The 15,413-nt window shown below is 38.3% G+C and overlaps 2 long non-coding RNA genes across 2 annotated transcripts in view; both read left to right on the top strand.

Moving 5' to 3' along the window:
• LOC102135541 (uncharacterized) overlaps nucleotides 1-15,413 on the top strand; it is a 229,265-nt gene that overhangs the window by 195,928 nt on the left and 17,924 nt on the right. The gene's annotated exons all lie outside the window — the stretch shown is intronic.
• Nucleotides 4,727-14,191, top strand: LOC141408076 (uncharacterized). The gene is made up of 4 exons (XR_012420459.1): nucleotides 4,727-4,924; nucleotides 8,128-8,257; nucleotides 11,581-11,664; nucleotides 13,362-14,191. It is a non-coding gene; the product is annotated as an uncharacterized lncRNA (long non-coding RNA).

The raw sequence follows: 15,413 nt of genomic DNA, 5'->3' as shown, positions 1-15,413 counted from the left end.
GAAACTATCAACAGGGTAAACAGACAACCTACAGATTGGGAGAATATATTTGCAAACTATGCATCCAACAAACGTCTAATATCCAGAATCTATAAGGAACTTAAACAAACAAACAAAAAACAACTCCATTAAAAAATGAGCAAAAGACATGAACAGACACTTTTCCTTTGTGGTGTTGTTTAAACATTTTTTTTAACTCTTATTTTAGGTTTGAGAGTGCATGTGCAGGTTTGTTATGTAGGTAAACTCATGTCACAGGGGTTTGTTGTACATATTACTTCATCATCCAGGTACTAAGCTTAGTACCCTATAGTTTATTTGTCTGCTAGTCTCCTTCCTCTCTTTCTCCACCCTCAAAGAGGCCCCAATGTCTGTTGTTCCTTTCTTTGTTTTCATGAATTCTCATCATTTAGCTCCCACTTGTACGTGAGAACATGCGGTATTTGGTTTTCTGTTTCTGCATTAGTTTACTAAAGGTAATGGCCTCCACCTCCATCCATGTTCCCAAAATAAACATGATCTTGTTCTTTTTTATGGCTATACAGGGTTTTGTGGTATATATGTACCACATTTTCTTTATCCAGTCTATCACTGATGGGCATTTAGGTTGATTCTGTGCCTCTGCTATTGTGAATAGTGCTGCACTTAACATGGGTGTACATGTATCTTTATGGCAAAACAACTTATATTCCTCTGAGTATATACCCAGTAATGAGATTGTTGGACCAAATGGTAGTTCTGTTTTTAGCTCTTTGAGAAATCACCATACTGCTTTCCACAATGGTTGAACTAATTTACACTCCCACCAATGGTATATAAGTGGCACTTTTCAAAAGAAGACATATATGTGGCTAACAAACATAAAAAATAAAAAAAGCTTAAAATCTCTAATAATTAGAGAAGTGCAAATCAAAACCACAATGAGATACCATCTCATACCAACCAGAATGGCTATTATTAAAAAGTCAAAAAATAACAGTTGCTGCGAAGGTGTTAGAGAAAAGAGAACACGTATACACCGCTTGTGGGAATGTAAATTAGTTTAACCATTGTGGAAAGCAGTGTGGCAATTTCTCAAAGAACTTAAATCAGAACTAGCATTTGACCCAGCAATCCCATTACTGGGTATGTATCCAAAGGAATATAAATCATTCTACCGTAAAGATACATGCACACATAAATTCATTGCAGCACTAATCACAATAGCAAAGACATATAAATACTCATCAATAGTAGACTGAATAAAGAGAATGTGATATATATATATGTATATACATACACACACACACACACACACACACACACACACACACACACCATGGAATACTACACAGTCATAAAAAAGAAGGAGATCATGTCCTTTGCAGCAACATGGATGGAGCTGGAGGCCATAGTCCTAAGCAAATGGATGCAGGAACAGAAAATCAAATACTACATGTTCTCACTTATAAGTAAGAAGAAGGGAGAAACAGACACTACTTGAAGGTGGAGGAAGGGAGGAGGGAGAGGATAAAAAAAAAATCTACCTATTATCCTTGGAAGCAGTGGCAGTGAGGTGAGTTGAGAATCCAGTGCTTCAGCAACTAACAGCCACGATGGCAGTGTGAGTGGTGTGTATCACATAGCAGTAGGGCGCAGCTTTGTGTCCTAAGCAGATATTCCTCTCAGGGCCTTGTCCATGTTCTCTGCTGGGTAGGCCCCCATTTCCATTCAATTTTTAAAGGTTGATTCTCCAGCATTTTTATCATATCAATAAAATTCTCCTATTTTTCCAATAACTTATTTTCATCTTAAATTAGCTAGGATCAGCTTCAGTGGCTTGCAAGCAAGAGGGCTGATCGCTTCAGTACTGGAAGGGGAAGATCGGATAACTCTTCTGAGTTATACATGGGGTTGGAATTTGAAATAAAATGTGAACAACTATCTCACCTCTCCCATTTCAGGGGATTGCCGCTCTGACGATGAGGTGTTGTTTTCAAGCCAGTGATCTTGGGATGAGGAGGAGAAAGGCAATGGAGAGGGAAATGACAGAAGCCTAGATAATACTTATCTGGCATTCAGTGGATTTACATTTCCTTAAAGTAAAATATTTGAACTTTGTCTTTTAAAATGTTATGTTACGCCCTTTCCCCCACCCCATGCATTCTTCCCCAGATTCTTCTCAAGTCCTCTTCCTTCCTGTCATCCTTGTCTCAGCTCAAATGCCCCTTCTTCAGAGATGGCCTCTCTGACCACCTAAAGTGGTCTCTCATGTTCCTATATCTCACAAATCCCATTTTATTTTCTCAATAGCACTGACCCTCCCAGATCTATTTGATTATTGTTTATGTGTTTAAATCCCCCAGTCCCGTACCCAGTCCTTTCTCCAACTGTATCCCCAATGCCTCAAACAGACCTAGCATAAAGTGAATATATTTTGGATAAATGAGGCAGTGGATGAAGCCCCAACTTCTTAGCCTTTTATATACTTTTTATACTTCCAGAATCGCTGAAATTCCTGTGTGTTTATATTCTTGCCATGTGGAGATTAGTGGGTGGGGGAGGAGGATGGACTATTTATTTAGTTGGACAATAATCCACAATTTCTAAAGGGAGAGTTTTAAAAATTAAAGGAATATCTTATCATCTATAAATTTAATTCTCTTTTATTAATATCAAGGTATTATCAAGGAACTTCTGAAAGAAGTTGAACTGTACAGAAAACCTAGTATATGACACTGGTCCCTTTCTTGCAAACATACTTTAATTTGATGCAATAAAATATCTTCATGTAAGTAATATAAAAATTGTTTTCTGAGCATATACTGAATATCATGCACTATGTCTGTTGCTGGAGAAATCACTGTGAATAAGGTAAAACTGTCTTTGCCCTCAGGGTGCTAAAAATTTTGTGAAGGATCCAGATAAGGAAACTGTTCAAAACACATGTGATAATTGATATGACAGATCAATTCAGAGTGCCATGGGAATTTACAAGAGTGGTGCTTACCCCAGGCTGGAATGGAAGGTGGGTGATAGGCAGGCAGGCCTAAGCTGAGATCTCCTGGTGAGTTAGCTGCAAGCAGGAGGGATCCTACAAGGGAGTCAGCAGGTGTAAAAAGGAATCACATGAAGAGGTCAGGCTGGACCAGCACATGCTGACCACATCACACACACAGAACCAAGATCAGTTCACTGATCCTGAACTCCAGGTGTCAGACACAGCCTGTTTCCTCCAGTTGAGTTCCTTCTACCATGATTCCAACCCTTGTGTGTATATATCCTCTCAATCAACGCACAACCTACATATCACTTCTTCCAGGAAACCATTCCTGATCTTTCAGACATAAGAAACTTCTTTCTCCTTTGAACCCCTGTTGTTTATTGGTTTACTTAGAGACTGTCTCAGATGGCCATGCAGGTTGTGCACTGCACAACTTACCCAAGCATGTGTGGCAGCTAGCTCTACCTACACACGGGTACTTATTCACACATCGTATCTTTCCTGCCAATCTTTAAGCAACTTGAGGGCAATTTCCGTTGGCTTTTTCTGTATTTCCTTTTGTGCCAAAAACATTTCACTGGATCTGTTACCCAACTGTCTATATCAGTATGAATTTAGAATGTGAGTGATATATTAGTTCCGTGAGAAACATGAAGAAAACCTATATATATTTTGGAAAATGTGTGAGAATTTGTTAAAAGTGTATCGTTAATGGTATTTAGATGTAGTGGGAGTGAGAGACTAATCCTACTCTGCCCGAAGCTCAGTTCAGCTCCTTTCTTTTTAAATTTTGAAAATCACTTTGTGTTATCTCAAGACTATCTTATGACTTCAAAGGATTCACAAGAACTCAATCTGTTGAATTTACCATTGAGTAACTACGCATTGTTTTCTTCCTTTACTTTTCTGTTCTTATTTTTAACAGCGCAACAGTCATTTGAACTGTACATCTGTTAACCAGAAGGCCAACCTGACTTCAACTTTTAACTGCTTTCCTAATAGCTCTATTGGAAAGCTCTTACATCTTACCACCATCTGGTGCCACTAGCCTCTGAAATCTTTTAGGCAGTCTGTGCTGAAGGGTGTGTGTGTGTGTTGAAAGACATATTCAGGGATTTTCTTTTCTTGAAATTACCTTCAGTGACTCAGAAAACTTTAGTTTGTATCTCCTATCTTTATTTTATTAAATTCAGTTAGACCATCAGGGTTATAACTGTTTTGGATGGTGTCTAAACTCCATAGAATTCTACATTTCCCTTCTGGTTTTTTTCACACACATACAGTTTCAAAAACAAAACCTCTTCTAACTCCCTTTATCTATCTTGGGGATTTGAGAGGCTCCAGGAAACATCCCCCTACCCTCCCACCCAATGATATCATTGTAGGGCTGGGAATTCCCACTTCTAATTAATCTTTGAGGTTGCATCCCTGAAGGCAACTGTGAAAACACAAATGTAATCTAAAAGCAGCATCATGTTAAGCCCTGAGAGCTTCAATTACTTCATTAAGGGGCACATGGCTGAGGAAACGAGAAGCAGCACAATTTATTACTGACGGAAAAAAGGCAAAGGAAGTGAGTGTTGCCAGATGGTCTCAATGAAGGCTCTGGACATAAAATAAAAATGTATAGAAAGGTATGTACACAATATTGGAACCTTGACAATTATCAACATTACATTTTACAGTTGGCAATCAATTATATAACACTTATCAACCTAAAATGTTTTTTCTTTTTTTCCCAAGTAGGTACATTTTTAAAAATTATCAAATTTTCTTTCTTACTGACTCGGAACTAAATCTGCTGCATTCATAGCGAGGTGGGCTACTCGGGATGCAATAAATCCCCTCTACGTCAGGAGTGCCCTGAAATTCAAACAATATGCAATTGATTTTACCACATTTGGAGAGGTGGTATCTGGGCTGAAAGGGAGAAAACTTATGGTAAGTGATAAATTATCAAGATGTGCTCTTACCTTAAGTATAGGGAACATCTTTTCCAAGGGAACAAATATCTAACACTCAGATTTGGATTTGGATTTTTTGAAAGTTTATTCATATATGTAAGTATAGAGACACTGTTTGATTAAATTTGAACTAAGATTTTACAGTGTGAAGAGCTGCTATATTTTCTGTCTTACTAAGAGTAGTGATTCACCAGATTTCTTAGAATTAGCCCAAATCAGAACATGACAAATGAATTTTCAATAGCAGAGCATGCTGTTTATTTGAAGGCTGTATGTATACATTCAGCCTTTCAGAAGTAAATGCTTTAGATTATTGAACTGCTAAGTAGATCTGCTTTTTAGAATGAAAACCTTAGTATCAATTTCTTTTCTCAAAATATTTTCAAAGGAAATTATTTATTCAACAAATCTTTTTCTTAAGTAGACATCTATGCACTGTAATGTGCCAGATACTGTTCTAGGTTTTAGATATGACACCTCAATATGGTACCTATTTATATAGTCAGAAAGATTATGCAAAGAAACAAAGGTGATGAATTAAATGAGAATTTTGACACTAAAGTATTTAAGTCTTTTTGATAAAGTTACCCAATTGTCTTATATTTTATGAATATTGGAAAGATAATACTGATCTGAATTATGTGTTGGTAAAAGAGAAATATTCAGCTTAACCGTGCAGTTCTGTCCCACCTGGCTGCTGAACCACAGTAACATGAGTGGGGAGCCATGTCTTGTCTAGCTACTCTGTACAGAGACATCCTTATTGAGATGCCAGTAAGAGTAATATCTAAACAGCAAATTGGTCTAGAAACGTGGCGCTGGCATAGAGAGTAAGTAAGACAGCCTTCTCCTTTAAAAATGTCTGTCCCTAAGGCATGTCAGATAGTGAAAATAACATAATTTGCTTTAATTAGAAAAGTGATATTTTATTAACTTTTTTTTCCTGGGTAGAAATACCAAATCTCCAGATCATTATAAGGCACTTGCCCAACCGAAGTGAAATGTAAATAAAATTGTGTTTCAACGACCTGGCTATCTGTGTTGTTTATAGTCGTGAGCATCTAGGGAATAAATAAATTTACAAAGTCCCCCAAAAAGGTGACATCTCATGGTGGGCATGGAGAGTGAAGAGAGATTTAAATAGAGAACTTAAAGGCCAATGTGATCTACTTCACATTTTAGCTGGGTTTGCCGTGAATTCATTCTGCCTACCCTTCAATCATTGAGCTGTTCTCAGAAATACTGAGTGTAGAGGAAACAAACTGTGAAATTTGGCTGGAAACACATGGTTGTGAAAGGGGAGTAGTAGCCAGAAAAATAGTTTGGTATCTTAACAGAAGGCTCTGACTGGCCAGTCAAGTTATTTGGACCTCATTCATTTTTTCATTCAATGAATACTTATTAAGGATTCATTATGTGTCAGGAGCTGTTTGGAGCAATGAAAACTCAGCATTAAACAAGACAAAGGGGTGGAGAGAAAAAATCAACAAGAAAATATCAGGTGGTGGTAAGAGCTATGAAGATAAAACAGTGGACAGTGATTGAGATCACAGGATTCATGGGGCTCATATGTGGTCAGGGAAGACCTCTCTGAGTGACATTTAGGCTGAGACTCTGATGACAAGAAGCAAGCATCCATAAGGAGTTCCAGGGAGAGGAAACAGGCTGTAAAGTGGGAAGTGGTTGTATGACTGGAGAATAATGATCAAGGGGGAAGGACAGTTGGAATGATGAGGTCAAGTGAGGTAGACAGTAGATCAGTTTACGGAAGGTCTCTTAGGCCATGGTAATGAGTTTGTGTGTTTCCCTAAATGCAATGGAAGGTTTTAATCAGGGATGTGATAGGATACGATCGACAGATTTTGTTTTAAAGTTCATTCTACTGCTGTATGTGAAAAATAGATTTGAGATGGGCAAGGCTAGAAGCAGGAAGACTAGTTTTTGGTAATTAACAAAAAGGATATTTTCATCGCTAAATGAGAGGTGCTGGTATCTTGGACAAGGAAGATAGGAAGTGGAGCAAAGAAACAGATTTTGGATATATTTTGAAGGCAGATCTGATAGGACTTGTTCGTGAAGGTTAGAAGGGAAAGAGAGGAATTAAGAAAGACTCCTGAATTTTTGGTTAATGAAATGGGAGGAAGCAGGAGGAGACTGGGGTTGAGCAGATTTGATAGGAGTCCAGAGTTCTCTGGGTGATTGGGAGCCATTTAGGTTTTGTTTGTTTGACATTAAAGTGGAAAATGACATGATGGAAGTTGCACTTTCAGGAGATGACACCTATCTGTGAGATTATGTGTGGAAGGAGATCAGAGGTGTAGTTCTAGTCTTAATTCTAACATTAGTTAACAATGTGACAGTGAAAGTTACTTTTTTTTTTTTTTTTTTTGCTCACTATCGTTCATGATTGTTTATTAAAGCTTTTTAAGTACCAGAAACTAGGCAAGGAGTTGTGAACAGCAAGATGAATGAGAAATTTCCTAGTGGAGGAGCTTGCGCTGAACCTGAAGTCATTAGCAAGAGCACATCTAACTCTAACACTGAGTATTATTGTTTACAGTCATGTTTCTGGCACAAGACCGAAGTACTATAGGATTAACAAAATTGGAATGCTTATTTCTGCCTGGGATTATTTTGAGTGGGCTAGGGAGAGGAAGGATTTATGCAGTCTACTTAAAGTTACCCCAGAATCCCTCTGTGTGTGTCGATATGGCTTGACTGTGTCCCCACCCAAATCTCATCTTGAATTGTAGCTCCCATAATTCCCACGTGTTGTGGGAGGGACCCGGTGAGACATAATTGAATCATGGTGGTGGTTTCCTCCATACTGTTCTCGTGGTAATGAATAAGTCTTACAAGATCTGATGATTTTACAAGGGGTTTCCCTTTTTGCTTGACTTTCATTGTCTCTCTTTGCCGGCCACCATGTAAGATGTCCTGTTGCTCTTCCTTTGTCTTCCACCATGATTGTGAGGCCTCCCGAGCCATGTGGAACTGGGAGTCAATGAAACCTCTTTTTCGTTATAAATTACCCATTCTCAGGTGTATCTTTATCAGCAGCTTGAAAATGGACTATTACAGATGTGGTCTATATATGCCTCACCATTCTCTGAATACATTTTTAATTTTCCCCATCTTCTTCTCCACAGTAACTGATAGTTTTTGTTGTTTGCTTTTTAGGTCTTCAACTATTACAGCGGGGGGCAAACATTACTACATAACTTATCAACAGAGGACACACTGTCATGCGTATGGATGTTAAGCCACTTTGTAGGCAGAGGAAATATTCAGAAGAAGGCCACAGGGCATGGTGAGAAACAGAGCATCTGATGTAAAAACTACTTTCAGTAAAGCCAACTTCATTTATTTCTGTGACTCATCAGTTTGTATTTTAAAAGGCCCAAAGCCTTGCCATCAAAGATCTGAAATCATTCATCTCTAGTCCAGAACCAAGCATAGTAAAGAATGGGTACTCAAGAAAGGTTTACTCTTTGTTTTGGGGAGTTGGCAATCCTTGTTTGCTATGGTGGCTGTTGTTGTTTAATTATGACGCTAAGACTAAGATAACTGAATAGAAAGCCAAAATTAGAAGGGGTAATAGGAGAAAGCCATTAATCTTCAGCTTTTCCTGTCCTGAGAACTGTTAGGTCATTGTCTTTACTTTTCAGTCCTTCAAATTGTTACTCCTTTGTTGCAACAGATTCCTCAGGGCATAATCGAAAGCTGGCAGATGTCTGCTCCTCTTTGGATAGATGAGAAAGAGCAACCAGGCCAACCACAGGAGCACATTACAGGCAGAAGGGCTGCTGTAAACAAAGGCAAAGAGGTGCCTGCAGGTCCCACATGGAAGATGATGTTTTAAAGGAACCATTCCCACCTGACCTAGTTAGAAGGCTACATATTATCATTCGTTATCCAATTCCATTTTCCATTTACCGTATTTACTTTTATTTCCCCAGAAACCCTTTATTTTCTGCCTAAATAGGAGACATGAGAGAGGAAGGCAGCAACTAAGGCAGATAAATCTGACAAAATAGTATCAGGATGAGGGTGAAAGGCAACATGCAACAATATTTCAGGTGTTTCGGTGTGGTTTTTAAATTATTATTATTCTTTTCTCTTGAATGTTTTTAGGTGTTTTAGTGCATATAAATTAGACTATTCTATGAAACTTGCAACAAAATTCTGACCAAAGAGAGTCTATCAGGGCACACTGCCAAAGGTTCTATGCCAGCGATCCCAATATCTCTCAAAATTGCCCTCAATGGTGTCAATGGAAGAAAGGTCTTATAGGGAAAGAGAAAACACAAAAATGGGGGCAATGGCTCCTCAGTGAATTGCTGATATTCCTATTTATTCTCTCTGTGAAATGGAGCAGAGACCACACCAAGAGCCAAAAAACCCAAATCTAGACTGGCCTCACGTCTCATAGCTGAGCTGAGAGTGGAACTGCTCACATGCAGGAAAGAATGCAGGAAGCAGGAACTATGCTGTGGTGTTGTCTTGCTTGGCCATCATGTCCCTGCTTTTGTAAGTGACTCTGGGCTCTTTTACTTTTTCTTCTCCATTCCCCAAGTAAATCAACTGAAGTAAGCATGATTTGTTTTTCCCTTCTTACCTGTTTTCAAAAGAAAGCACATCTTTAAAACTCTTGAAATGTTTATAAGGACTCCTTGTGCAATGAAGGGAAAATAAAAAAAATACAGATAAAGATATACATGTATCTTAAAATCACTTATAATCTCACTTCTCAAAAATAACTATTTAATACTATGAGTATTTGTAAGGAATTTCTGTCCTGAAGTCTTTCTTTCAAGGAAACAAGAAAAAAAAAAAAAAAACTTACGTCTTTTCCAACATGAACATACACATGGAAGCATTAATGTATATGTGCTCATCTATAAGCTGCTTTTCTCTCTTAGCAATATGTCAGTTAACGTTTTTCAGGCTGATTGTAAAATCTCAAAATAAATTTATAAGTGTTAAATTTGAGCTTTTCTCAAAAATTTTCCAGATGGTTCTGAGAGTTTCTTGGGGCATCTCATATGAACTCTAAAAACAATCTTCTCTGCTGTTTTCCTTTGTCTCCTTCATTGCTGTATCCTATTCCTATTAACAGCCCAAGTGTGGCTATGTCTTCCTCTCCTCCCCTTTTCCAGCAACAGGATCTTTGCTGCTGGTGGTGGCATCTGATGTCTGGAAAAATGTTCCTGATGCTTAGTGCCCGAGATATAGTGGCCACCCCTTATCTGCAGAGGATACATTCCAAGACCCCCCAGTGGATGCCTGAAATCTTGGATAGGACAGAACCCAATTGCCATCCACTGGAATACATTTCTGTTCATGGCTTCCACCTACAAATTTAATGCCTTTTTCATCTTAACTAAGCCCTTATCATACACTGTGATAAATTTTTGTGGTTTGAGGTACATCAGCAAAACTAGTACAAATTTCTTTTTCCTTCTTTACAATATCCTGTATAGAAGATTTGTTCTTACTATAGATCTTAGCAACCTCTGCATTTGATTTTGTTTCTTTCCTCATTAAGTCGAGAACTTTCACCTTTCCACTTAAAGGAAGCACTTTACAGCTTCTCGTTGGCCTATCTGAATTGCTAGCATCACAACTCTTGCACTTTGGGGCCATTATTAAGTAAAATAAGGGTTGCTTGAACATGAGCACTGCGATAATGCAATGGTTGATCTAATAACTGAGATGGTTACTAAGTGACTAATGGGCTGGTGGCATGTATAGCATGAAAACACTGGAAAAAGAGATGATTCACATCCCAAGCAGGATGGAGAACAGCACACAGTTTAAAATTTATGAGTTGCTTATTTTTGGAAGTTTTCCATTTAACATTTTTAGACTGTTTTTGACCATGAATAATAGAAAGCACCAAAAGCTAAACTTGAATCAGTGGGGACTAGTGTATATATATATATCTGCACTAAATGCCATGTCCTCCTCTTATTAATGTCTTTGAAACTAACAGAGGAGTTGTTTTTTCACTCTTAAGGTACCTGATTTTTTTTATCCTTTATTCTTCCTATTGAAGCTTCCCTTTCCCTAGTACTTGTGCATTCATCTGCTCATTCATTCAACAAATATATGAACGAGGTATTAGGAAAAAAGTAGACAGCAAGACAGACATGGTGCCTGGCCTCTTGGAACTGATAAAAGAAAAACTTCAGCTGAATTAAATTGAAAGGGGTTTAATTGAGCAATGAACAATTCGTGAATTGAGTGGCCTTCCCAGCCAGAGTAGGCTCAGGGACTCCAGCGCAGCCATGTGTGGAAGATTTATGGACAAAAAATGGAAAGTGGCATATAGAGAACAGAAGTGAGGTACAGAAACAGCTGGATTGGTTGCAGCTCGGCGTTTGCCTCATTTGAACATGGTTTGAACAGTTGGCTACATTTGATTGGCTAAAACTCAGTGATTGGCACAAGTGCGGGCTACAGTCTGTTTATACTTCCACTTATTATAGTTCATGATGTACAAAGAAACCCTTAGGTTGAACTTAAAATATGTAAGGAGGCAGCTTTAGGCTGAACTTAACAGAGCCTATAGTCGAGTAGAAGAAACAACCATTAGCTGGTAAACACATCAACAAATGTGTATTTTACTAGGAAGGAAGACTGCGGATGCTATATGGAAGAATAATAGAGAAAGTACTGATTAAATTGTGGACTCGAGGAGGCTGCTCTCAGGAAGTGAGTCCATGGGTGCTGGGAAAATGAAAACCTGAGAATCAAGTACCATCTTGTCTGAAAATCATTTCCACACTGGTGCTGTAGCCCATTTTCCTAGAGGTCACTTTATGGACCCAGCCTCTCCTCTTACAATGTGCTTTTCCTCCAAGATTCCTTGTCCTTTGATGAAAGAGTTCTGCAAGCTGTCCTCCCAAATCTAATTTCTCAGAATCCTCAAATAAACTCAGTTTACAAACACAGTTTCAAATCAATTCATTTTTATACAGCTTGATGTACAGTGATGGATAGAAATAGCTTTTCAATAAAGAAAATCTAATTATCCAGTCTAGAAGATACTTATAATCAAAGAAACTGCTTGACGAGATATCTATTAGAGTGTTGGTTTTGTTGTGTTTTGTTTTGTTTGAGACAGGACCTCACTCTGTTGCCCAGGCTGGAGTGCAGTGGCACAATCACAGCTCACTGCAGCCTCTACTTCCCAGGCTCAAGCAGTCCTGCCACCTCAGTCTCTCAGGCAGCGGGGACTACAGGCACGTGCCACCATACCCAGCTAATTTTTGTGTTTTTGGAAGAGACAGAGTTTTGCCATGTTGCCCAGGCTCTGTTAGAGTCCTTATACTACTCAATGTTACTATGTAATACAACGATCATATGGTAGCTTTCATAACTGTAAAAGAATAATGGGTTAGAATGAGAAATAATTTTTTTTCCTCAAATAGGTTTCCTTTTGTCCTTTGAATAATAGAGTTTTTCACACGAGGAACAGAGGAAGACAGAGAAAGACGGAGGGAGGGAGGGAGAGAAATCACAAAGCCTGCTCCCTGAGAGAGAGATAGAGAGAGAGAGAGAGAGAGCACTAAATGGTTATAGCATTTTAAGTACCAAGGTTCTTAGTGCTCCTCAGCTTTTTCTGGCTTAATGACCTAATATGAATGAGATAAAGTTATACTCCACTACCTTTGATTTATAGAGTTAGGCAAATGTCTCCTGCTCCATTTTTTTCAGCAATTTCATTTTTCTTTAATGACTTTTCTCTCTCCTCTCCTTCTCTATACACAGACCGGGTGACAGGGGCTGATAATGGGTAATGAGTTGTTTCATAATAGAAGTTTATGATAACGTTAACCTCATAAAGACTTCCCCCATTCACAGGAGCCATTTATGTAAATATATGAAGAAATTATAGGTCTGCCATGTCTTAGGAGAACAGCACCTGGAAGCCTGGCATTTTAAAACAGCTGTTGAGCTCCTGAGCATAACTTCCGTGCAGAAATGAAAAGATACGCATACACAGCTCAGTGAGTTGTCAGTGGCATGTCGTGAATTAGAGCATCACTCAAGAAGCTGTTTCTATGCTCATTACTAAATCTGCAATTTTTTTTTTTTACTGTGGCACTTCATTATATTAAAACATCAAGCTACCTCCAAAAAAATCTTATAAAACTATTTTTTCCTGTAATCCCAGCTACTGGGGAGGCTGAGGCAAGAGAATCGCTTGAATCCAGGAGGTGGAGGTTACAGTGAGCTGAAATTACACCACTGCACTCCAACCTGAAACTATTTTTTTCCTTAAACTACTTCAGATATAATTTCCTGTTTCTTGGGAGGCAATTCTTGTAGTTTAAGTTACCTAAAATGTCACCTTGTTGTATGATTGGATTGTTCTGCACTGGTGAATTTTTCATGTGCTTTCCCAGGTTTGATCCTGCAGTGGTCAGTGGAGTGAGAAGCCAAAAAAGAGGCAAGGGGCTGGGGTGCAGAAGAGGGTGATGTAATTACCTGTACCAACCCTGAAGCAGCCCCTTCAATTCTAGACGCTGTCAGGTGGAGATGCTGTCAAAGTTTATATTCCTTCAGCTGGACAAGATGTTGAAGATACACTTGCTTCAAGAACACCCTCATATCCTTGCCAGAATAGCACGTTCTTTTCCCTGTTACCCTGAAAGTATAAGTCTGTATTTAAGGCAACAATTATGTGAACTGTCAGTCTTTCATCAACAAGAGAGATGATATTGAGACTCATTGTGGTAATATCACTATTCCGGCATATGTAAAACCTTGTGAAAAAGACTACTTACTGCTCAAGCAAAATTTTGCCTTTCACAAAAAAAGTCCTCTGATTGTTCAATCAGTTGGTATTGTGGAAACCTGGAACTTCATTGTGAAATGCAGTATTCCGAAATGGACTTAAAATTGACCATTTTGCAGACATAATGGCAAGTGTATATCATCAGAAATAATAATAGCTATACCATGTATTGATCGTTTATTCTCTGCCACACAATCATGCCATCTATGTGATCTTTCTTAATCCTTACGACAACCTGTGAGTAAGGAACTGTTATTATGCTTGTATCATAGATGGAAAAGCTGAGGTTAGAAAGGTGAAGTAACGTGTTCAATTTCATGTGCCTAGAAAGTGGTGGAGCCAGGATGTGACCTCTGTTCTGTCTGATCACAAAGCTCATGCCCTAATCACTAACTTCAACCTCACAGAATTAACATTAAATGACAGAGTTTGGAAAATGATTTGGTTGGCTCAAAAGTGAAAATGTTGCTGAAGTAAGAATATAGTAGAATTTTCTTTCAGAAACTTTCAGAAAGTATTCATACTTGCTATAAACTGAATGCTTGTGTTTCCCCCAAATTTATATGTTGCAACTTAATCCCCAGTATAATGGCATTTGTGGGCGAGGCTTTTGGGAGTTCATGGTGGGGAGCCTCATTGAATGGGATCAGTGTCATTATAAAAGAGACTTCAAAGAGTTTCTTCACCCCTTCCACCATGTGAGGACACAGCAAGAAGACAGCTGTGTCTACAAACCAGGAAGCAGGCCCTCACCAGACACCCAGTCTGCCCGTGCCTTGATCTTGAACTTTCCAGCCTCCTGAACTGTGAAAAATAAGTGTCTGTTGTTTAAGCCACCTGGTCTATGACATTTTTTGTTATAGCAGCCCAAACAGACTAAGACAACGCTCATTAACTTTCTGCCTGATGTACATCCATTAGCTAGAAAATAAATATATATTTTGCCAGTTTTTGAAAAAGCCAATACTGCATGATTCTCAACCTGGGAAAATTAAGTGGCTTGAGATGAATGAGAATCCAGGTCATCTTTAAAATGCCTCAGCGCTTTTTAGCTATTTTTAAGTTAAGATATTTTTGTATGAATCCAATAATATAACAAGAATATATTCAATAGCCATAAGCGCTGAAAAATCTCACAGTGGTTCTAGGAGGAAACTTCTGTTATTACTACAATTTTATGTGCTAAAGAACAGGCATATTAAGATACTTTAGTACCAATTATAAAATAATGGCAAACATCTATTAAGCACTTAATATGTGCCAGATACTCAATATGTGCCAGACATTCATTTTTTTCACATAGTAACTCTAAGAACTAGATACTTCCATGTTACAGATGATAAATTTGAGATAGAAAGTCACATAACTTCCCCTAGCTCATACAAAGTATCAGAGTCATGATGAAAGCCAGGCATCAAGTAGAACCTCTATAGTCTACACTCCTGATCACTCTGTAACATGGCCTCTTCTTCTATATAGGCTTCTGTATTTACATATTAAACACACCATATGTTGCTATTATGTTTAAATTGCATATTACATTTATTTTCTGCAGTCACTTTCCGTGGTGACTAAAATTCATAATGGTGGCTATGGCTCAAATTTCTCCTTTTTTCTTTTTCTTTTTCTTTTTCTTTTTTTTTTCCAGATAAAGTCTCAC

The sequence above is a fragment of the Macaca fascicularis genome, chromosome 11 (assembly GCF_037993035.2).
Source record: "Macaca fascicularis isolate 582-1 chromosome 11, T2T-MFA8v1.1".
NCBI classification, from domain to species: domain Eukaryota; kingdom Metazoa; phylum Chordata; class Mammalia; order Primates; family Cercopithecidae; genus Macaca; species Macaca fascicularis.
This window is presented reverse-complemented; position numbering and strand designations above follow the sequence as displayed.